Source organism: Rattus rattus, chromosome 10 (genome assembly GCF_011064425.1).
Source record: "Rattus rattus isolate New Zealand chromosome 10, Rrattus_CSIRO_v1, whole genome shotgun sequence".
NCBI classification, from domain to species: domain Eukaryota; kingdom Metazoa; phylum Chordata; class Mammalia; order Rodentia; family Muridae; genus Rattus; species Rattus rattus.
In genome coordinates this window covers 47,892,181-47,918,380 of record NC_046163.1, presented here as the reverse complement: position 1 = coordinate 47,918,380, position 26,200 = coordinate 47,892,181, and positions in this window count along the sequence as shown.

Genomic DNA, 26,200 nt, shown 5'->3' with positions numbered 1-26,200 from the left:
GACTCTTCAGGCTTGGGAGCAAGTACCTCTATTAGACGAACCATCTCAATGGCCTCAGATTACACACTGATGAGAAATTCATGTAGTCGGAATATTCATATGAAATGTGCTGCTACAGGAGGTGATAGGTGATGAAAGAAATGTAATCTGTGCACCAACTTATGATCACAGGAGGCATGTCTTTTCTGTCTGTGTTTTAATTTTTAAGTTGTGTTTTATGGTAACTTTTCCATCTCTGTGTAAGAGCTTACTCATTCTTAAAAAAAAAAAAAAAAAGGCCTTTGTCTGGAGGGAGATGCATAGTACAGGGCCCTTCATATTAATGCAAATGTCTTCCTTTTCCAAGGTCTTTGGGAGCCAGCAGTGGTGGTATCCACAATGATTTACATTCCACAGCAAGGGTTAACCTCATCTCATGGTCACTGTTGTCTCAGGACAACTTGTCAGCCCACAGGAACATCCCATAATGGATTTGAAGTGGATTGTGCACCCCTTGCAAGGTGCATGCTGTATTTATTGAATAGACATTAAAAAGAACATTTCTCAATTTCTCAGCACTGAACTCAGGTCAATGGATCTTCTTGGCACTGACACGCTGAGTCAACTCCTAGCTTGAAGCTTTAAAGGGACTGGCTTAGATTAAAGGGTTAGAATCTGTCTTCAATGTTTCCCTGGCAAAATCGTTGAGTCTTAAATCATTTATGTTGCCAGCTTAGAGCTTTACTTGGTCATTCTCTGTTAGCATTGAAATACACACACACAGACACGGACACACAGACACACACACGCACACACACCCTACAAACATACATAAACACAGCACATATATCACATATACACCACATAAACACTCTATATACACACATACACCACGCATATTATACATATACACACCACATGCACTCACACACCCATACCACATTCTCACACACTAAACACATACACTCACACCACACACACACATCACATATATAAACACACACACACACACACACATATATATATATCACATGCACACCAACATCACACACACATACACACATATACCACATATACTCATATATACACCACATGAACTAACATATACACCACAGTACAACACAACACATACACTCACACACAGCACACATTCGTATGTAAACACATAACACATGAAGAGAATAACAGCTTATCTTTTGCAGATTTGGCAAGGTACTTAGACTGTTCTGGATACCATACAGATCAACTGTTTCATCATGACCAATATAATCAGAAGATCACAGAACCTGCCTATGTTCTCCAAGTTTTTCACTCCCAGAGCAGTAACCCAGCTGGAATAGTTGTGCCCTCATATCATGACACACAGTCACCTCTAAAGTAGACCCATCGACTGACTGACTTTAAGGACAATTGTGTTCCCTCTCATAGGCCTGTAGCATACATCATCCCCACTCAGCATTCACCAGAATACTTGCCCAGGTAGTCAATCACTGTCACCTGTCACCTTGGTAGAAGTTTGTGTACACATAATGGCATTCACTCATTGATGGCTTCTTACAAAAGAAAACAAGGCTTTATGCTCTTATACAATTAAATGCAGGTCAAACAGAAGCAGCATTAACAAACTTTTTATTAATTCAATTTGTTGTGTGACAATTTTACCCATGTACATAATAGTTATTGACACCCCCCACACACAAATGCCACCCTCTGGTTACTCCTGTTCTACCTCATTGCCTGGAGTTCCCTCCCTCACTTTCATGTCTACTGTTTTATTCTGTGACACACTAGGGCTTTACATGTGACCATGAGTTGAGAGCTCTCACTGGATCCTGGCAGCACACCATTGATACAAAAACTAAAGATAATGATACACCATCCCCTGGTCCATCACTAGCAAATAGTTTAGCATTAAGGCCCTGTGAGCTTCTTCCCATTCTATGAATCATTGTTAACAGGGTCAGTCTTGTGGGGACCCAAGGCAGATAAAAACAGCTGTCATGAGTTCACGATAGCAATAGAACCCCAAAATGGAATATTGCAGCTCTTTACCCCATCTTCTAAATCTTACATACTGCCTGCCCTCTCTTTCCCAGTGTTCCCTGAACCTTAGAGGGGGTGTCATAAATGACACATTTATGTCTGAGCCCTCAGCCATCACTTAGTCCAGGCATCACAGGCAACCTTGTATCTGTGATTCAGTCTTTCACTGCAGAAACGCTTCTCTAAGACTAGCAGTAGCTTTTGTCTATGGGATAAACAGAAATCCTCAGAAGGTCAGTTCTTTGCTATGTCAACTTAGTTAAACAACAGTAGTTGTCTCCAACTTGGGCTTAAGATCTTCCCAGGCACCGGTTCTTAACTGGACTTCCTGAACTAAGAATGAGTTCCCTCCCACAGAACAGGTCTCAAATCTAATCAGAGGGCGGAATCACCCCCACAGCTGTAGAACGTCTACCTCAGGCTGGAGTGTAGGTTTTAGGGTTCACAGCTGATGCTTCTCTCTTTTGCGTCTTAAAAAGCTAGTCACCAGCAGAGACGTTTCTAACTCGCTTTTAGAATGCTTTCTTTATAGCTTGCAACCGAGGTATGCTGTACCTTGTTCAATAGGGTTTTACCCTCTATGTCTTCTGAGCATAGAAGAACTGACAAAAATATCTTTCATTTAGGGTCCCCCACAGCCTCCCTGACTAACTTCTATGGAAGTACCTGACAAGTGGGACTGTAAATTGTTTTTGGTAACCCAGTGCCTCTGAGATCAGCATCATTTAGCCATCAAAGGGAACATCTTTCAATTGCTCTTTTGTACTTATTAGTTGAGTTTTAAAACACTGCCTTTCCATATTATGTTTTACATACACGTTATTTCCATTAATGCCCACACCATGTGCCCTACCAATGTCCCCACCTCCTCTGATGTTAAAACGTAAGGGTTCTTTGGAAAGTCAGTTGGATGCTGTTTTGCTGAGGCAAACACCTGAAGGAATGGTTCCTAAAGTGGATACAGGTGTGAAAGGCTAAAGCAGGCTGGTGAAGGAATGTTTCGTTGAAGCAGATACAGGAGAGAGGACGTTCTGCTAAAGCGAGGACATGAAAGGACAAGGGATGAAGGACTCTCTGCTAACAACACGCATGTATTGGTCTGTCTTACATTGCATAGTTGAGCTGCATTTGTCAGGACTCCACAGACCTGGGTTGATTGGATGTACGTACTGAGGAAAGACACATGCTAAGGCAAGGCGTGTGGAGGACACGTGATGTTTGGAGGGCATAAGTAGGACTCAACGGAGTGACAGAGATGGAGCTTGGCTTTAGGAACAACAAGCTCTGCAACACTTGTGGGTCTCCCTGAGAGAGGCACAGCCAAGATTGTTCCTGTTGGTCCCTCCTGATGACGTAAGCTGAGTCTGAGGCCTGGCTGTCTCCGTTATGTCCTGTCATCACTGTTGCTAACCCAACTCTACTGAACTGGACTGCTATTGTATCTGTGAAGTGTTTGTGAGTGGGTTGACCCACCGCTGCTGACCTGTGAACAAAACTGCCGATTTCCTGACAACAAAGATGGGAGTTGGCACCAAAGAACCTTTCTAAACAGATCCACTTCCCCTGCTCCTTTCTTGTCCACTACCTCTGGTGGGTGGTGGGCTCACAGGGATATTAAAGCATTTACGAACCATCGTTACAAATAGGATTTAAAAAAAATTAAAGCTACGCCCCTCCTTGCTTAAACTTTTCTAATACCAATATTTCATCTTCTGCCTTCCTTTCACCTATTCTCTACTATGCCCTCTTCCATGAGGCGGTCTCACATGTCTAGTTCTGTGGTTTCCCATGTACCTCAAGTTAAAAATATAGCTGAAAGGTGGAATCAGGATCTACATTTGAGCGAGCTCATAAAGCATCTTTCATTCTAGGCCTTGGTTAGGTTATCTCTCTCAGTATATTTTTTTTCCAATTTCATTCATTACCTCTACGTTTCATAATTTTTTACAGCTAAATAAAATTTCATTGTGTATATCCATTTTTAGGCATCTATCCACTCTCTGTGGTATACGGAGAGGCCTATGTACCCATATCCATTTATGTTCTATTATAATAGGCAGAAAATGGAAGCAGTCTGGATGTCTATCAACTGGCGAATAGATGGTAGGAATGTGACGACACATAAACACAATGGAATACTTTTCTCAGCCTCCACTTCATTTTCCAGGGCTTACTTTCCTTGAACATTCTCTGACTCAGTTGAGATTTCTCTCTGCTCTTCAAGTTCTGATGATTTTATTTTATTTTATTTAGCATTCATGCATTGTTTTGAACCTAAAAGACTCAATGACATGTTTCATGAAGATGGTCTAAGCATCTTCATGAAAGCAGAAGAAATGGCTCCATGGGAATACATGCTATGCTATGCTATGCTATGCTATGCTATGCTATGCTATGCTATGCTATGCTATGCAAGCATAAATACCTCAGCATCCCCACAAAACATTTGGAATGATCGTGCACACCTGTAACCACAGAAGCAGAAGGCTAAATACAAGAGGATCATTGGAGTCCGTGAGTTGGCCAGCCTAATCAGATATATCTAGCTCCAAAATTAGTGGCAGACCCTGTCTCAAGGCATTAAAGTGATAAACAATCAAAGATGACACCTGAGATCCTCCTCAGGCCACCACAAGTGCACCCTGGCTCACACACCCACATTTGTGCAGGCATACACACCACACCCATGGTTTTTAAAATACAGCGCTATTTGTCCCTGCATTCCAATTAAGGAGGAGATAATTTTAAAAGAGCCTACCACCATATTTGAAGGTACTGTGGTTTATCTACTAAGCTCCATTTATTCTTCAATCATCACATGGTTACAGTTTCAAGTGCCTGCACCGAGTGTCTAATTTCACATCCGAATTCTGTCTATCCAGCAGACAATGTCAGCTCTTGGATGAGAATAGGTCAACATCAGCTATAGAACTTGATATAAATGTACTGATTGGGCAATAGTCTGTAGGTATGAATTAGGACTGCCGCAATTGTGGCTTGACACACCTTCTGGAAATCTCGTAGATAAAAAGGATAATGAGTCTTTAAACATCTGAGCATTTGAGAAAGACACGGTGCTGCTGCATGTAATCCCAGCACTTCTGAGATGGAGGCAAAAGGGTGTGGACTTCAAGAGCATGGTTAGCTACATAGAGAATTGGAGTCTAAGATAGGCTCCATGAGACCTTCTCTCTCATGAATGATGAAAATGAAATACAAATAACAGGACCAGGAAGAATAAACACAAGACTGTCCATAGTTGGCAACAGCTAATTCGTATTTTCCTATACCCTTGAGCCAGGAAAAAGCTTGAGCTCATAGCCCTAGATACCCAGACAACAATGATATTAGTTCTCTATGCATCGTGGCACTGTGATAGGTTAGACAGAAAAAACCTAGTCATTACTGGAAACAAGACACAGGTATGTCTCTAAAAGGAGTATTTTGCTAAGAAACTGTATATAGAGAAGTTTTCTTTCATTTTTATTTATTTATTATTTCTAACAATGTGATCATAGAGTTATTTAGAAAGGGAAAGAAAGGCCATTAAGAGTAGCAGGTGCTCCAAGAAAGAATCAGGAAGACCTAGAATTTCCTACCTGGAATATCTTAAACAGAGCAAGCAACAGTGAACTCTCATGCCCCACTCTACTCTGTTCCCCATACGTATGCATGATACTCAAGTATATCCTGTTCGAAATCAGGAATAGCAGAGAAATCTGAAAAAAAGACAGTAAAATCAATTTATTTCCATAGAAGAGGATGTCCAAAATGCTATCAGTGGATGTAGCCATCAAGACTTGAAGGCAAAGAGAGACTAGAAGAATGTATTCAAATTGCCTAGGGTGAGGTGGAAACCTGGCCAACCAAGAATGCTGCCCTGTCCTTCATACAGAAAGATAAATCTTTCACTGGGCAAGCAAAGCTATGGCTGTTCATCACCATTAGACTTGCCTTAAAATAGATGCTGAAGTGGGTTCTTCAACTTGGAACAAAGTAACAGTAACTGCCAATATTAAGAACAAGTAAAACAAAATATGCTGAGGCTAAAAAATACAGGCAAAGGCGGAATATCCTATTACTGTAAAGTCGTATGAAAACAACATTTAACTCTAGCTTAAAGGTTTTAAAAGGGTATTAAAATATTTATCAATGTAGTGATCTATGAATAAATATACAGTATAAAAGATATAAATTGTGGCATTAGTAATAAGAAATATGATGGGATAAAAAGCTCTACCACATTACCACTCATCCATTTATTGTTCTGCATCTCCAAGCCACAGATATGGTACCCATCTCTCCAGGAATATAGTGCCAAGTTTTTTGCACATCATAAAAACAAACAGGTTCTAAAAATAACCCATCACTATATGTTTTAGGCACCGAGATTTTCCTGCTTACTTCTGTTTCTTTTTATAAATTTCAGTTAAAGGTATTTGTTATCAACCTAATATAAATCATCATGGTATAATATAAAGAAAACTCACACTAATCACAGAAAAGTTGTATGACACACACTTTCTATTTTGTTTCAAGAAAGGAATTGAGACATACCATTATTTTTAAAAATCTATCAAATTACAAAAGAAGGCAATAAATGACTAAGAAGGGAATAAAGGAAGAGAAAAACAGAAAAGAAGATGATCAAATGATAATAGTAAACCCTTGTTACTGCTTACTTTAAATGTAAATGGATCCTTTTTCTAATCAAAAGCCATGGGACAGAAGTAAAAACAAGAATTAACACCATGTTACCTGCAATAGACACTTTGGTCTTCAAATTATCCCTAGACTAAAACTAAAGGCTGGAGAAGAATAAAAGTGATAACCAGAAGGGAACAAAGACAATTAAGACAAAACAGATTTCAAATGCAAAACTACTGCAAGAAGAAAGGGAGTTCAGTATGTAATGAGAAATGTATCACTGAACCAAGAAGATAAAGTAATTGCTAATATTTATCTACCCAACATGGAGAATTGAAATATATAAAACAAATACATAACTGAAGGGAGGAATACACAACAATGTAAGAATAGGAAGAAACACAGTTGTTCAATGTCAACACTAGACAGATCATTGATACCAATAGTTAATAAGCAACAATGGGCCAGAACCACATATTATTTTAAAAAGAACAATATTTCCTTTAATAGTAATAAGATTCACATTCTTTTATAGTCCACACAGAATGCTTTTCAAGATAGACAAAATAGTAGGCAATGAAAGAGGCTCAAACACATTTTTAAATTATCTGGGTTTTGTCAAATGATTTCCCTACAACAGAATAAACTAAATATCAATAATAGAAGAAAAGCTAGGAAATTAACAAGCTCATAGAAATTAAACAATACCTTCATAAACAATCAAAAATAAAACGAAAGGTTAATCAACAATAAACATTTAAAGATATCCTAAGACAAGCTAGAGACATGATGCAAACATTAGGAGCACATACTGCTCTCCTTGAGGAGCCAAGATTGGTTCCCAACACTCACATCAGTCAGTTCACAACCACCTACAAGGGTCAGGGACTATAACAGCCTTTTCTTCCTTAGGCACTGTTACTCATATGTACACCCAATTAAAAACATTAACATAATTCTGTGAAAAGTATCTCAAGACTAATTAAAAATTAGAAGCCTTTTAAAGAGAAATTTTTATGCTGGTAAGTTTTACATAAAGAAAAATAAAAGATCCCTTATAAATAACCTTAAGTTACATCTCAAATAACTAAAAATGAAAAACAACAAATTAAGCTCAAAGCTATCAAAAAATGAGGAAACAAACAAAAAAAAACAGAAACAAATAGAATAGAGACTAGAAAATCTATAAAAAAATGAAACAGATAAACAAAATTGATATTCAAGACTGTCAAGAAAGAAAGATGACAGATTCAAATAAATAAAATAGGGAGGGGAAATGGTCATTAACATTGATACAATAAAGATATACCAGGTAACTAATCACTATGAAAATATGATTATATGGCAATCATCAAGGAAACTCCTTTTTGTGTCAAACAGAAGCAATACAGACATCCAAAACTGGACAAATTGTAAAGAAGAAGTAACTGACCATGAGATGCCCAGCCCTAACTGATACATCCTCAACATACACCCAACACTTAAGGTCCAGGAAGTACCATGGAAAAGTGATAAGAAGCTTATAAGAGACAGAGGACCAGGCCATTAGGTGTGAGCAAGTGTCTTCTATAAATACCAGGGAAACTGCACACATGACATCTCAACAACATTACATTCCATGCAAAGTCTTTGCAGAGCCAACACCAGTTAACATAGACAGGGAAAATTTCCCAAGTTCTCCTCCCTAGAACAAATGCTACAGTAATCAGTAATCACTGAGAAAGGGAGAATCAGTCTTCGTCAGGGGCAAGCCCCCTAACTGGTATCCTAGTACTAAGTGGGAGAAAATGAATTTGAGAGGACGCGTGTGTACGTGAAAGGAGCTGGAAGAGAAGAGATGGAGGTAGATGATACAAATCCAGTATTCATATAAAATTATCAAAAATATTTTAACTATATGTCAAAACTAAATATTACAAATGATTTATAGAAATACCTCCAATAAGACTACATCATAATAATATTTTTTTAAATGGAGTAATGAGTAACATGGTTAAGTTAGTCATCAAAATCCTCCCACCACATGCTTTAAAAAAAAAGCTTAGAAAATAATGACTTTGCAGTAGATTCTATGAAATATTAAATGGTTAATGCCAATCCCTCTCAGATTATTCAAAAAATCGAGGCAATGCTGCTTCCTACCTCATGTTATAAGAGTAGCGAAGCCAGGAGTGGATTCTGTAAGAAGTGAAAATGAAAGGTCAATATCCCTGAGGAGCAGAGATATAAAAAAATACTCAACAAAATGCCAACAAAGCAAAGCCAACAACAGAATTAAAGGATTATGCACTATGATCCAGTGGGTTTCATCTCTAAGGTTCAAGGACAGCTCAACACAAATGAGTTGAAAGTGTGTCATACCACATTAACACAATGCAGGGTGTAAAGCCACATAGTCATCTAAGGTGACTCAGAAACAAAGAAAATATCCGACAAATAATTCAACATCTTCTGACACTTAAAATTCTCAATGAATTAAGTACAAAAATTCATATGGGATTTTGCATAATACCAGGAGAAAAATAAAGGTTCCCTATCTCTCCCCTTCTAAACTGGAAGTGCCAGTAAGAGCAGTTAGTCAAGAAAAGAAATAATAAAAGGTATCCAACTGGGAAAGGAAGAAGTTGATTTAACTCTGTTCTCAAATGACATGAAAATACATGGAGAAAACACTAAAAATCTCACCAATAAAAAAGAAATAAATCTTCAGAGCTAATGGAACAAGTTTAATAAATTTTCGTGACCAAAAATCAACATCTGAAGTTCGTAGTGTTTCTGTAAACTCACAATGAACTTTCTGGAAAAGAAAACAATCCATGTGTAATATCATCAAAAAATAAAATATGTATGAATAGATTTCATCAATGTGGTAAAGAAAAAAAAAACCCTGCCCATTTCAAAACAATGGAGATGAAAAAAACACACCAAGAAAAGAACTTTGTTTTTAATAAATTGTGTCAGATGATTTGGATATTCGCATGCAGAAGAGTAGAATTAGACACATATCATACCACATACAAAAATAAAGTCAGGTTATATTTAAGACTGCCACAAAAGACATCAAATATGTATGGCAATATATATGGCAAAATCTTATTGGTGTTGATCTGGAAATGGTTTTAAATATATAGCTCTGCAGGAACAGTCAAAAACAAAACTAGGAAAATGAGGCAAACTAAATAGCTTCTGTACAGCTGAAGACAAGAGCAGGCAGAAGAAAGTACCTGTGGGTGGATGTGCATATAAACCATCTCAGAATTGGTCCGTGTCCTTGGCAACATTGGAGGAAATCAAGCAACTCAATAACAGGAGAGCAAAATCCTCCATAAAAGAGGAGGAGAGCATGGTGGTTTGAATGAGAATGGCACCCATAGCCTCTACATTTGAATGCTTGGTTACCAGGAAGTGGAACTCTTGGAAAGATTTAGAAGGATTGGGAGGTGTGGCCTCGTTGAAGGAAGTGTGTCACTGAGGTGGGCTTTGAGTTTTCAAAAAATCCATGCCTTACCCAGTCTCCTCCTCCTCTTCTTCCTCTTCCTCCTCCTCCTCCGTTCCTGTTCTTCCTTCTCTCTATCAGATCATGATGAATCTCTTAGCTACTGTTCCAGCGACATAAGTGCTGCTACGCTCCCGCCATGCTCCATGATATGATGATAATGCACTAACCCTTTAAGCCAGCCCCAATTAAATATTTTCTTTTATAAGAGTTGCCTTGGTCCTGGCGATTCTTCCCAATAGTAGAATAGTGACTAAGACATTGAGGGACCTGAAAAGTTGTTCTCCAAAGAAGGCCAAAATGAGATTTGAAAAAATGTTCAACATTACTAATCTTTAGAACAATTCAAGTCAAAAGAATAATTAGATGGCATCTATCTTAGTTTGCTTTCTGTTGCTATTGTAAACATCATGACCAAAAGCCATTTGGGGAGGAAAGGGTTTATTTCATAGAGTCCATCACTGAGACAAGTCAAGGCAGGACCTCAAAGCAGGAACCTAGAGGCAAGAATTGAAGAAGAGGCCATGTGGCTTACTGGGTTGCTCTCTCTGGCTTGCTCAGTTGGTTTTCCTATATAAACCACAATCAATTGCCTGGAAGTGGCACCGTTCAGTGGGCAGAGCCTTCTCACTTCAGTCATCAACCAAAAATCTAAAACCAACAACGACAAAGGCTTCCCAGACTTACCTGCAGGCCAATCTGATAAAGTTGGTTCTTCAACAGAACTTCCCACTTGCCTGGTGACTTGATTGCTTTAGTTAGGAAAGAAAAAACAATGTGGCATTTCATACATGATAGAACGGCTGTTATCAAAGAGCAAAAGATAAATTCATGATGTAGGGGAAAAGGCAGTCCTACTTACTGTTGAAAAAATTCAACCAGTATGGGTTTTACAAAAAACAGTAGGGAGACTTCTCAAAAAATAATAATAATAAAATAAAGAACTACCATCTAAAACAGAAAGCAGCAATCTTATTACTTCATATACATCCAAGGGAAATAAAATCAGGACCTCAAAGAAATAGCTGTACTCCTTGTTTATTGCAATGTTCTTTATAATAGGCAAGACATAGTTTCAACTTAAGCATCTATAAGCAGGTGAATGGATAAAGAAGATGGGGTAAATAGATACAAACATCATTATTCCACTGTCAGGAGTCTGTGTCATGTGCGACAAAGTATGGATGAACATGGAGAACATAATTATATTATTATTTTTTATTAACCAGGCACAAAATAAATACTGCATGATCTCACTTATAGATGGAAACTGGAACTAAGTCAAGCTTCAGGGTGCAGACTGGAATTATAGTTGTTGAAGTAGGGAGTGCACACTATGGGGAAATGAGAAGATGTAGATCAAAGCATACAAACATTCAGTTAGACGAGCTGTGCCATGAAGCTAACAGAAAGCATGGTGACCATAATCAATAACACTGAATGGTGTGCTTGAGATTTACTAAGAGAGTGGGTCTGAAATGCTCTTACCACAAAAACACAAGTAGCTATGTGTGCTCATAAATATGTAAATTAGTTTTAAAGTGGCAATCATTTCACAGTTTGTAAGTAGGTGAAAACACCCTTCTGCGCACCTTAGCTATATATAGCATTATATCAACTGTACCACAGAGGGGCTGGAAGAATAAAGAAAAATGCAGTGTTTAGCTAGATGCCTCCCACTCTACACTCTTGAGTTCAAGAATAATACAACCATTGACCTCCCCCTCCATGCTCCTCTCTGCACATAAGGACATCCTCTTAGCATGGCTGGCACTTTTTTCCAACCTAACTATATACACTTGACTGCAGCAGTTGAAAGTGGCAGTTTAAGCAACATTTACCCACTCCATGACGTAGAATACCACAATCCACTTGCATTTCCCATATCGATTTGGCTCCTAATACCAGAAGATCCAAGAACTAATGTGCAATGACCCCAATTTTATTGTTCTTTTTTCTTGGAAACATGTTTGGTCGAGACACCTGTTTGACCCAACTTTTTCAAAGAAAACAGAAACCATTCAATGTATTTGAAGCACAGAAAGTGTATATGGGGATTGAGGGTTGAGGGATCTTAGGAACAGATAGAAGTGTACAGTAGAAATCAAGGAAGCCCACATTGATGGTATCAGGACCACATCATTCAAGGGTGTGGCCAAGAACCCCACCAGAAAACTGTCAAGAAGTTTGCCCCAACTGTGTCAGCCCAAGTACAATGAAAGTGGTCTTAAAGGGTCCCTGAGAAGGCACAAAGCATCTCATCCTTGCCTGTCAATAGCCCATAAAGATATCCCCTCCCTGTCCTTCCGAATACGCATTCTTATTTGAAAATTTAAGAACCACCCTAGAACTCCACCAGCAGAGAGATTCTAAAGCCTGTAATTTCTGGCTTCTGTGTAATCCCTGGCTTCCGTAATGCATGGAGAGTTGAACAGAGGTGTTGACTGTGTCTCGTTGACAAGAGACCACACAAGACAATTACTGAAAGGAGTGAGTCCCTGATGACAGAGCCCCGAGAGTGTGATCACAAGGACTATATTTGGAGGTAGGATTTCTGTGGGGATGTCTAATTCTTAGTGAGAAGGCAAAAGATTATCCTGTGAAGCCCAAAGCTTATTCCCTTTTTGTTTTCCAACACTTATTCTTCCTCTGCTTTACAAGAGAAAAAAGCAAAGCAACGAAAATAATGTTCAAATTTCTGCAAATTCCTCAAGCGATTTCTCCATCTCCACTGCCACCAGTGTATTGCAGGCAACTGTCGCCTCTCAGCTAGAAAACTGGTTTTTGTTATTGTTATCGTTGTTTGTTTTGTTTTCTTTGTTCTTTCTTTGTTTGTTTGTTCATTAGTTCTCTGTATCCATACTGACCTTTCTAGAGTAAAATAAGGTGACAATTCCTTCCTTAAAATTCTTCCTCCACCTGACCCTGGATCCCACCTTGAGTTTCACCCATAACAAAATCTCTGGTTACTTAACCACTATATTTTCTCTACACAAGCTTTATTCACTCTGTCTATTACATCCTTTTTTTCCCACTCAGAACCAACTTCGCATTGTCCTTTATTTGAACAAACAAGTCAAGAACTTATCCAAGCCGGAAGGTAAACAAAACTTCTGTTTGTTTGTTTTCCAAGTTAATTTTTTTCCATCTTTATTAAATTGGGTATTTCTTATTTACATTTCAAATGCTATTCCCTTTCCCAGTTTCCAGGCCAACATCCCCCTAGCCCCTCTCCCTCCCCTTCTATATGGGTGTTCCCCTCCCCATCCTCCCCACATTACCTCGCTCCCCCCAAGAATCCCATTCACTGGGGATCCAGCCTTGGCAGGACCAAGGGCTTCCCCTTCCACTGGTGCCCTTACTAGGCTATTCATTGCTACCTATGAATTTGGAGCCCAGGGTCAGTCCATGTATAGTCTTTGGGTAGTGGCTTAGTCCCTGGAAGCTCTGGTTGGTTGGCATTGTTGTTCATATGGGGTCTTAAGCCCTTTCAGCTCATTCAGTCCTTTCTCTGATTCCTTCAACGGGAGTCCCATTCTCAGTTCACTGGTTTGCTCCTGGCATTGGCCTATGTATTTGCCGTATTCTGGCTGTGTCACTCGGGAGAGATCTACATCCGGTTTCTGTCAGCCTGCACTTCTTTGTTTCATCCATCTTATCTAGTTTGGTGGCTGTATATGTATGGGCCACAGGTGGGGCAGGCTCTGAATGGGTGTTCCTTCAGCCTCTGTTCTAAACTTTGCCTCCTTATCCCCTCCTAAAGGTATTCTTGTTCCCCTTTTAAAGAAGGAGTCAAGCATCTGCATTTTGGTCTTCATTCCTGAGTTTCATGTGTTCAGTGCATCTACGGTAATTCGAGCATTTGGGCTAATATCCACTTATCAATGAGTTCGTACCATGTGTGTTTTTCTGTGATTGGATTACCTCACTTATGATGATATTTTTCAGTTCCATCCATTTGCCTATGAATTTCATAAAGTCATTGCTTTTGATAGCTGAGTAGTATTCCATTGTGTAGATGTACCACATTTTCTGTATCCATTCCTCTGTTGAAGGGCATCTGGGTTCTTTCCAGTTTCTGGCTATTATAAATAAGGCTGCTATGAACATAGTGGAGCATGTGTCTTTGTTATATGTTGGAGCATCTTTTGGGTATATGCCAAAGAGAGGTATAGCTGGGTTCTCAGGTAGTTCAATGTCCAATTTTCTGAGGAACCTCCAGACCAATTTTCAGAATGGTTGTACCAGTCTGCAATCCCACCAACAATGGAGGAGTGTTCCTCTTTCTCCACATCCTCACCAGCATCTGCTGTCACCAGAGTTTTTGATCTTAGCCATTCTGACTGATGTGAGGTGGAATATCAGGGTTGTTTTGATTTGCATTTCTCTTATGACTAAAGATGTTGGACATTTCTTTAGGTGTTTCTCAGCCATTCGGCATTCCTCAGCTGTGAATTCTTTGTTTAGCTCTAAACCCCATTTTTAATAGGATTATTTGTCTCCCTGCGGCCTAACTTCGTGGTTCTTTTTATATTTTGGATATAAGCCCTGTATCAGTTAAACAGAACTTCTTTAGGTGGTTTCTCTTGGTCTTAATCTCTCTCTCTCTCTCTCTCTCTCTCTCTCTCTCTCTCTCTCTCTCTCTCTCTCTCTCTCTCTCCCCTTTGGTACTAGTGCTGAGAGCCACTCTCATTGCCAACACTTGCTTTCTTGATAACACGTAGCCATGGGAGCAAACAATGGGCTAGAACAGGATACAGAGTTCTCTCAGAGGATGGCGCTCTGGCTGACTGGGACTGCACATCTCTATCAGACTAGGACCAGGGGCACTATCCCAGTGAATAACTTCATGGGAGACAAACAGCCATTTAGAATGATCAAAACCAGAGAGCTATGAGACAAAAGTTACCATCTTCCAGCTGATACCATGCCTAGTAGCATGCTCACCGTTCAGTCCACGGGACAGAATCTGGAATCTCACAGGCTTAAAGCTCTCAAAACAACTTGTTAAATACGAGGCTAAGTGATGAAACAAGCAAATAATCTTGAAACTAACAGGAGCCTTCAAGGATCATGGTTATCTGCTAGCGTGTTAGGAGAGGAATGCTTTGCTTCTATGTCTCTGCAACATTTGGGACTTGTAGCATTCAACCATCCTTCTTATATGGAGTGTTTTTTAAATAACCAAATGGACATATATTTCTATGAACAAAAAATTAGTTATTGGCTATTTAAGTTTGGATTTATCTATTCAAAAATGGCATTGATGCCCTTATAACACTCCCTTATTAATTCAATTTAATGGGAGATTTTATATCAAGTCACTGCTTTGAAAGACAAGCATTAAGGACATGTCAATGTAACCCTAGTGCTCAGAAGTTGGTGGATTCCCAAAGTTTGCTGACCAGAAATCCTAAACTACTCAGTGACTTGCAATGTAGATGGCTCCTGAAAGATGACCTCCAAAGTTGACCTCTGGACTATACACACACACACACACACACACACACACACACACACACACACACACATACACACACACACACACACACACACCCCTACCTGCATATATACAAAATCAGTAAATAAAAAAACCACTAAAATTTGTTTTAATGTGCAAAGCTTAAATATATGTAGTTCCCTTTTTTCCACCAAGAGAGATGTCAAAAGTCTAGAGCTTCCCATCTGCATGACGAGTCGTGCTCATGGTGTAATAAGGAAACCCTCACAGTGAGGAGGAAACTGGTATATTCCATGTGTGTGGCTTCCTCCTTGACACAAACCAGAGTCATCAATGCTGGTTTTTATTCTTCAGGATTCTGGGGCTGTATGTCTTAAGTCTGACTGATCCTTGATAGTTTTTTAAGTATAATAAAAAGGACCAGGCACTTCCTCGATTAAATCCACTCTCTCTGCATTCCCTAGATGATGCCTAGCCATTTGATTGGATTTTTGAGCAGCCCAAGTGCCATATATGCTTTCTGATGATTTTTCGGTTTATTACCACAGATGGCTAATCTCTTCCTTTGTGAGTAGTTCAGATATCATGTATTATGTATATAAAAAGCCTAAGCCCATGTACCTCGTTGCCAGAGTTTGGGTAGAAGAGCTGCTCAGAGGGTTCCAGAAAGAGTAGCAACAGCCTTCAAGAAAAAAAACCATAGGCGAAGCCAACATGGAGGTGGCTCTCACTCCAGCAAAGAGTTCCACAAGGGAATTCCCCTTAGAGTTAGAGCAGCCAGATGAAGACAGAGCATGCGTGGACATCTGGAATCGAAACTTGCAAAACCAATGAGGTGGTGTTACATTAGCAAAGGTATTTTGATTCTCACTCTCTCTCGAATTGGCAGTGTATTGCACACAGCAACAGAGCAGAAGAGTCTCTCTAGGACAATAGGCATTTATGTCACCCAAGATAAAAGAGCAGCAACAGATGCAGCCTGTTTTGGCCATCTAGTGGAAATGACTGGAAGCAGGGTGTTTATCGGGGCTCTCTATTTCTCACCTCTCTGTGCCTTCCTGGAAACACGTGGTGTCTGTGAGTCAATCGACTGGGCCTGGTCTACAGTCCCTCGAATAGTTTTCGAATCGGTTGGAGCACACCACACTGAAATGAAACTGTACAAAACTGGTTCTAGGTCCAGAAACAAGGCTCACGAGTGCTTGGAATGTGTTCACCACATTCTGACCTTCAATGAGCTCATAGTTTGTCTCTCCATCTTGGCATGCGAGCCTCAACATAGTTCAGCAACATAAGATAGAGGCACCATCCCCAGAAAACATCCAAAACCAGAAGTAGTTAAAAATTACAGCCTTGCATTTTGTGGCAATATTGTCTCTTTTATGGTAAATGGAGAAATAAGCTTTGTAATTGGGAAATTGAACTCCAAAGTGATTCTTCTATTAATTATTTTCCCAGCTTAAATGAGTATAAGTTTTTAAGTAATCAATGGGCACTTAACAAGCACAGAGTCATTATTTTTAATAGGATCATTAGTGTATTTTTTTCACAAAATGGTAGTGGTTATTGAATCTATACTGCCTGTGAATAAAAATGTCAGATTTCATTATTACCATTCTCTAGTAAAGTTTAATGGGTACATTGTATTCTGTTGTATGTGTAGAAGTACTGATTTGTAAGTCAGGTTTCTCCGTCTCTCTCCCTGTCCCCCATCTTACTCTTTCCCCCCTCACTCATCAGCTTTCTCTCTCTCTCTCTCTCTCTCTCTCTCTCTCTCTCTCACACACACACACACACACACACACACACACACACACACACACACCGCACACACACACACAGAGTGTGTATATATGCTGATACAGCCTTTGAAAAGTTCTGGTCCAATGGCCTTTAGCGTTCTCAATTTATTTTTACTATCTGGCCTTAGAAATCATGTTACATCTTTGCATTCAACGCTGAAAATGTCAGGCTCGTAATACGTCACCTCTGATTTTGTTCTTTTCATCTACATTCCATTCATCATAATTGACTTTCTTGAAGACATATTAAAAAATAAAGAGGCATCTTTTTTTTTTCTAGAAGCAAGTCATTACCAGGGTCTGAAAGTGTGATCTGCTTCCAAAACAGCACTAATAAAGGCGAGCTTCAGAACGTCCATGTTGATGTTGATAACTCCAGACACAAACAGTTCACTCTGTGAACTCTAACCCAGCAATAAGTGCCAGCAGTGGCGGACTCCCATATAGCAATCTGGTGGCATAAAAAGACGAGAGCTAAGGCTCCACTGTTCTGTTTCACAGATTTTGACACTTCTTCCATTAAGAGGATATTCTGTTCTCTTTATCCCGTAGAATAAAAGCTGAATCTTGAAAACAAGATTAATTAATAGGCGACCAACTGAAAGAGTAAGGTAGTACTCAATTTGTGGCTAAACTGTATTTACTCTAGAAGCCAGGCAAGTTTCTAGGACTTGGAAACTATGTGTTTGAATATCAAAAATAACATCTGGGAAAGATCTGCCACAAATGAGGGAGTCAGGCACGCAGGCCTGCCACAGTTATGCTCTCCAGCTGATCCAAGGACCAACACCTGAGTTAAAGAGGAGGAGCGCTGAGAGCCACTTCCTTCCTGAGTCTCTCAGCAGATTGTGTAGCATCGCGTGCTGCCACGGTATTGTTCTTTTTGTGTAATGATCGCTTTGAAAACACGAAAACCAGGAGTATTATATCCAATTTCAATAAAAATGAAAGATGGTGCCTTCTAGGCCTGGTGAGACAGCTCTGTAATGCAAGCTACTCCGGAGGATTGAGATTACAAATCCTGCTTTGTCCTCATAGTGAGTTCCAGACCATTCTGGGCAAATTAGTTAGACCCTTTCTCAAAATAAAATCTGCAAAGGGCTCAGGGATAGAGGGCTTGGCTCACATGTGTAAGGACACAGCTTCAGTTCCCAGGATGGAAACCAATAGAGGCCAGGAATGAATATCATGCTATCACAATGAGACACCAGGCTGAAACATGGGGATCTGAGCACACTGGAAGTCGTCATTGTCATGGGCAGACAGGAGCAGGAGAGTCCACAGCTGTGAGAATTCCTCACTGAGTATCATAGGTACTAAAGGAGGCAGAAAACCACAAAAAGTCACAGTAACGAAGAGGAGCAGAGAGAGACATTAGTGACACAGCGCTGAAAGTGCCTTACTCCTTGCACACATGAAAGCACACCACCATAGCTTCTCTCTTTGCATTAAAGCTACCCCCACCTCATTAACAAAAGAAAATAGTCTCTGGGAGTATCATTGCTGTTACTGTGGTCTTACTGCTCCCAACCTGTGATGGTAGGAGATGTATATTGCAGAAAGCATTACACAAATGGGAGAACAGGGCCATATGTCCCCGTCACATATAATGAGGTTGGCACGACCTCTGAAACACAGCTAGGCAAACTTCCATGAAGCCAGAACCCAAGCCAAGTTTTCCAGAATGAACCATATACCCAAAGATAAGGCTGATTAGAGCCGAGTAGCTCCACGAGGACAACATGACCACTGAGCCAGAAACAAAAAACAAAGGAGCACTTGGTGGTTTGTTTCCAAGATCACACTCAATTGCCTACTAGAAAGAGAGGGTGGGATCTGGGCGGGGCTGAGACAAAATCAACAATGGCCAATAGTCAGGTTGAAAAAAGATGTACCCCAAGTATTAAGAAATTAAGTAAAGGGCATAATCAATGTTAAAAAGAAAAAAAAGATGCAGAGAGGAGGGCAAAGTACTGAAATAGTTGGAGCTGGAGAGCCAGAGATACCAAAACGTAATTCTTCAACCTCTACTGCGCTCTTTGGTGTGAAGACTTTACCTAGGTGCTCCTGGTATGTAATCAATCCAAGAAACTAGGAGACTTCAATCGGGGAGTTTCAGAGTTTACCGTCATGATTTAGACACTACTCAACTGTGTTTTCACACATACCAGTAACACAAACAGCAATACAAATCTCCTAGTGAACATCCTAGGTCACATCCACAGGCGAATATATCTCCCCTTTAAAAGCCAGTTCATAAAGCTATTAGAAATAACCACATTACCATATGCACAGACAACAGTGTTAAAGCACAAAAATTATGAATTAACAAGGCAACGCGATTCTGCCCAAGAACACAATAACTCCAAAAGCTGTTCTTTTAAAATAAATCAAAACATAGATATGAGTTACCTGAAAAAGAATTTGAAATAATGATTCCAAGGAGTCAGAGAATGAAGAAAAGACAGACAGGCAATTCAAAAAAGTCAGAGACATGATTTGTGATATGAATGGGAAATCCAATAGGAGATGAATATGCGTGGGTATGTATATGTGTGTATGTGTGTTGTGTGTATGTGTGTGTATGTATATTTGTGTTGTGTGTGTATGTGTGAATATATGTGTGTATGTATGTATGTATATATGTGTGTGATAATAATCTTGAAGGTGACAGCATCAGTAAATGACGTAAAAGGGCACTAACAACAGAGTGATCAAATGAAGGAAGATGTTCTAAACTGGAAAGCAAGTCTGATGCAATAGCCTAGTGCTGGGGAAGAAGAAAACCAGGTAAAAGGAGCAAAGGCTGTCTATAACCTGTGAGGAATATCTGCATTATAAGGCTTCAAGAAAGAAAACATGAGAGTTGGGGATTTAGCTCAGTGGTAGAGTGCTTGGCTAGCAAGCACAAGGCCCTGGGTTCGGTTCTCAACTCTGAAAAAAAAAAAAAGACAAAAGAGAATGTGTTAAAGAAAGAAAACATGGAGAACAAACAGAATTTTTACCTAGTTGTAGAATAGCTCTGTAAATCCCAGGAGAGAGCTAAAAATTTAGACCCACAACCTCAAATAGATCATCTCTGAAGTATCTGCAATCGACATGACAAAAATCAGAGAAAAATAACTAATTCTAAATCCATCAGGCTACATACAAAGAAATTTCCCATAGACTAATAATATATTTCCTAACAAAATATTAGGCCTAGGGAGAAAGAGATGGTATAGAGAAAGTTCTGGAATGAGAAAAATGCCACTCGAATATAGCCTATCTAGCAAAGCTAGCGTAAGAAGTAAAGGAGAGCTAAAATCCTGTCCTAACAAGCAGAAGGAATTTACTCAGCACTCAGCAGCCATAACACAAAATTGAAGGAAAGTATTTCAATTGGAAGACCAAAGAGGTTAGTGATCGCTGTGACAACATGGGAACGTGCAAAGCTCCCAAGGAGAAGTAAATTCATAATCCAGAATATTTCATTAGTGTGAGGAACATAGCTAAATATTCAAATATATAGTAAGAAGATTAAAAGGCAAAAACTGTCAACAAGTAGCACAGCTGAAGGATAAGGGACTTGCAGCAGAAAAAGAAGGAAATCAAAGAAACAAAATATCATGCGGGGAAGCGGAAAACTGTAGAATGTTTGTACAGAACTAGGAAAAGTTGCTTTCAGATAAAACGATAATATTTTATATCCATAATATTTTATGTAAGCCACAGAGTACCCATAAAATATATGATTCCAGCACACATACAAGTGAGAAAGGGGAAGAAAATCAAAGTTGATCAATAAATAAAAGCACTGAACCATAAAGTTAAACAACAAAAAAATAAAGAAACAAAAGAACTACAAAACCCTCAGAAAACTACTAACAAAATGGAAAGGGTGTGATCCTACCATTCAGTGAGAATGCTGGGGGCTGAAGTGATAGATGGCTTAACTGTCAAGAGCACTAGCTGCTTTTGCAGAGGTCCTGGGTTCTGTTCCCACGTGGCTCATCATGAGCAGATAACTCCAGCTCTGTGAAATCACGCACTCTTCTGGCTTCATTGGGCACTGTAACCCGTGGTATAAAGGACATGCACCCAGGTAAAACACTCATATAGATAAAAGTAAATAGATATTAAAATGATAATAAGAACAACTCATTTTTAAAGCTAAAGTGATGGTCTGCAAGCATAGCACCACACCCCACAGCTTGGCCAGCCTCCTAAGAGTCTGGTTTAATCTGACATTCACAGGCAAGACCCCTCCCTACACACACACACACACACACACACACACACACACACACACACACCTAGCAGCTGTTGGCTGTGCCCTGCCTGGGCAGACTTGTGGTTCACACCTACACCAGCAGAGGTATGAACACCACATGGGAGGCCCTACCCAAAAGCTTTCCTTATCTCATAACACAAAGGAGGCCAGGAGGTCAGGAGGTCAGGAGGCCAGGAGGCCAGGAGGCCTGCTCAAATCTGAGACACACAGATCTACCTGCCTCCCAGCCTGTTCCAGCACAGGACATTCAGGCCAACTAACACCAGAGACAACAAGATAGCAAAAGGCAAGTACAAGAAAATAATTAACAAAAGCCAATACACTACAGCCCTATCAGAACCCACCTCATCTACCACAGCAAGCCCAGAATATCCTAACACCTGAAGAACAAAATGGTGACTTTAAATCCCATCTCATGAAGATGATAGAGGGATTCCAAAAAGATATAAATTATTCCCTTAAAGATGTACAGGAAAACCCAATCAAACAAGTGGATGCCCTTAAAGAGGAAACAAATAAGTCTCTTAAAGAAATAGAGGGAAGGGGTTGGGGATTTAGCTCAGTAGTAGAGCGCTTGCCTACCAAGCACAAGGCCAGGATTTGGTGCCCAGCTCCAGAAAAAAAAAGAAAGAAATAGAGGGAAATACTACCAAACAGGCAAAGGAAATGAATAAAATAGTCCAAGACCTAAAAATGGAGAGAGAAACAATAAAGAAAACACTAGAGAAGGTAACACTGGAGATGAAAAACCTAGGAAATAGAACAGGAACTGCAAACACAAGCATCACCAACAGAATACAAGAGATGGAAGGGAGAATCTCAGGCATAAAGGATACAATAAAAATGAATATATCAATCAAAGAAATGTCAAATATAAAATATTCCTAAATCAAAACATCCAGGAAATATGACATACTATGAAAAGACCAAGCCTAAAAATAATTGGCATAGAAGAAGATGAAGAATCCCAGCTGAAAGGGCCAGAAAACATCTTCAACAAAACTATAGAAGAAAATTTCCCTAACCTAAAGAAAGGGGTGGCTATAAGCAAACAGGAAGTTTACAGAACACAAAATAAAATGGACCAGAAAAGAAAATCCTCCTTCTACATAATAATCAAAGCACTAAATGTGCAGAACAAAGACAGGATATTAAAAGTGGAAAGGGGAAAAGGGGAAAAGTAACATGTGACTACAGACCTATCAGAATTACACCTGACTTCTCAACAGAGGACCTAAATGCCAAAAGAACTGGATGGATGTCTTGCAAACTCTAAGAGACTAGAGATGTTACCCCAGACTACTATACCCTGCAAAATTCTCAATCACTGTAGATGGAGAAACTAAGATATTTCATGACAAAATCAAATTCAAACAATATGTTTCTACTAATCCAGGCCAAGAAAGGATATTAGAAGGCAAACTCCAACACAAGAAGGGTAACTACACCCAAGAAAACACAAGAATTTAGTCATCTCACAGCAAAACTAAAAAGGAAACACACACACACACACACACCTCCAGTATCAAAATAAACAGGAATTAATAACCTAATAATCATGGTCATTAATACTCTTAATATGAATGGGCTCAATTCACCAATAAAAACACAGAGGTTAACAGGCTGGATACATGAAAAGAACCCATCATTCTGCTGCATTGAAAAAACACATTTCAGCTGTAATGATAGATGGGGTAAAAGGATTTCCAAGCAAATAGATTTAAGAAACAAGATGAGTAGCCATTCTAATATCCAATAAAATAGTCTTTCAACCCAAAGTCATTAAAAGAGATAGGGAAGAACACTTCATACTCATCAAAGAAAAAAATCTATGAAAATGACATCTCAATTCTGAACATCTATGCCCCAAATGGAAGTTTACCCACATTTATCAAAGAAACTGCACTAAAGCTCAAACCACACATTGAACCCTACACAATAATAGTGGGGGATTTCAATACCCCACTCTCACCAATGGACAGGTCTTCAAAACAGAAAATAAACAGAGAAACAATAAAACTATTGGATGTTATGAACCAAATGGACTTAACAGATATCTAAAGAACCTTCCACCCCCAAAACAAAAGAATATACCTTCTTCTCAGCACCTCACGGAATCTTCTCCACAACTGATGATATAATTGGGCACAAAGTCAGCCTCAAGTGAAACAAGAAGATTAAAATAACCCCTTGCATTCTATCAATCACCAAGGAGTAATGCTGGACTTCAATAAAAACCAAAGCAACAGAAAGCCTACAAACTCATGGAAACTGTACAACTCTCTACCAGATGATAACTTGGTCAGGGAAGAAATAAAGAAATTAAAAACTTCCTAGAATTCAATGAAAACGAAGGTGCAACTTACGCAAACTTATGGGACACAATGAAGGCAGTGCTAAGGGGCAAGTTCATAGTATAAAACGACTTCATGGTGTAACTCTAACCAGGCAAGCAAAAGATCTGTATGATAAAATCTTCAAGTTTTTGAAGAAAGAAATAGAAGAAGATATCAGAGGCTGGAAAGACTGCCCATGTTTATGGATTGGTAGGATTAACATAGTGAAAATGACCACTCTGCCAAAAACAATCTACAGATGTAGTGTAATCCCCATAAAAATTTGAACACAATTTCTTACAGACCTTAAAAGAGCAGCTCTCAATTTCATATAGAAAAACAGAAAACCCAGATAGACAAAACAATCCTGAATGATAAAAGAACTTCTGGAGGAATCATCATTCCTGACCTCAAGTTGTACTATGGAGCTATAGAATTAAAAACTGCATGGTGTTGGTACAGAAACAAACAGGTTGATCAATAAAACAGAATTGAAGACCCAGAAATAAACCCATATACCTATTGACACTTGATTTTCGATAAAGAAGTCAAAACAATATATACATTCAATAAATGGTGCTGGTCTAACTGGATTCTTCATGTACAAAAATGAAAATAGATTCATATTTATCACCCTGCACAAAAATGAAGTCCAAGAACCTCAACATAAAACCTGATGTACTAAACCCAATAGAAGAGAAAGGGGAAATGCCCTGGAACACATTGGTACAAGAGACAATTTCCTGAACAGAGCACCATGGCTCTAAGATCAACAATTAATAAATGGAACCTCATGAAACTTCTCTAAGGCAAAGGACACTGTCAATAATACAAAACAGCAGCATACAGACTGGGAAAAGATCTTCACTCACTCTACATCTGACAGAGGGCTAATATCCAGAATACATAAAGAACTCAAGAAGCTAAACTCTGACAAACCAAATAACCTAATTTAAAAATGGGGTGTAAAACTAAACAGAAAATTCTCAACAGAGGAATCTCAAATGGCTGAGAATCACCTAAAGAAATGATCGACATCCTTCATCATCAGGGAATTGAAAATCAAAAAGACCCTGAGATTCCACCTTGCACCAATAAGAACGGCTAAGATCAAAAACTATAGGGACAGTACTTTCTGTCGAGGATGTGGAGATAAGGGAACACTCCTCCATTGCTGGTGGGATTGCAAACTTGTACAATCACTCTGGAAATAAATCTACAGGTTTGTTAGAAAATTGGAGATAATTCCACCTGAAGACCCAGCTATACCACTCCTGGGCATAGACCCAAAAGATGCTCCATCATACCAGAAGGACATATGTTCCACTATGTTCATAGCAGCTTTATTCATAATAACCAGAAACTGGAAACAACCCAGATCTCCCTCAACTGAAGAATGAATATAGAAAATACATTTATGCAATGGAATGCTAGTCACCTATTCAAAACAAGGACATCATTAATTTCCCAGGCAAATGGATGGACCTAGAAAATATGATCCTGAGTGAAGTAACCCAGAACCAAAAGGACCTGCATAGTACTCACTGATAAGTGGATATTAGCCATAAAGTACAGAATACCCATAATTCATCCCAAAGACGCAAAAAAGTTAAACAAGAATGAAGGTCCAAGCAAGGATGCTCAAACACACTTAGAAGGGGAAACAAACTAATCATAAGAGGCAGAGGGAGGGAGTAAAATGGGTAGGAGAAGGCAAGTGGAGGGGATTAGGGAGGCAGGATCAGTTGTGGAGAGAGATAGAGAGGCCCAGGGGGCCAGGAGAATGAATGGAAATCTGCAGGTGCTGGGACTGGGGGCGGGGAGGGGGACTCTAGGAATTCCCAGAGGTCTGTGATAGGAGAAGCTCCACGGAGTCAATGTGGGTGACCTTAACTGAGATGCCTGAAAGTGGGGACATGGAACCTGAAGAGGCCACCTCCTGTAGCCAGGCAGGACCCCCAGGGGAGAGATAGGAATAGCAAAAGAAAAAAAGCAGGGATGGAGCAGAGATCAAAGGCAAGGCCAATCAATACTGGCCCAACTCGAAACCCATCCCATGAACAAGCACCAATCCTTGACATTATTAATGCTACTCTGTATACGTGCAGACAGGACAGAAGCCTAGCATGGCTGTCCTCTGAGAGGCTCTACCCAGCAGCAGAC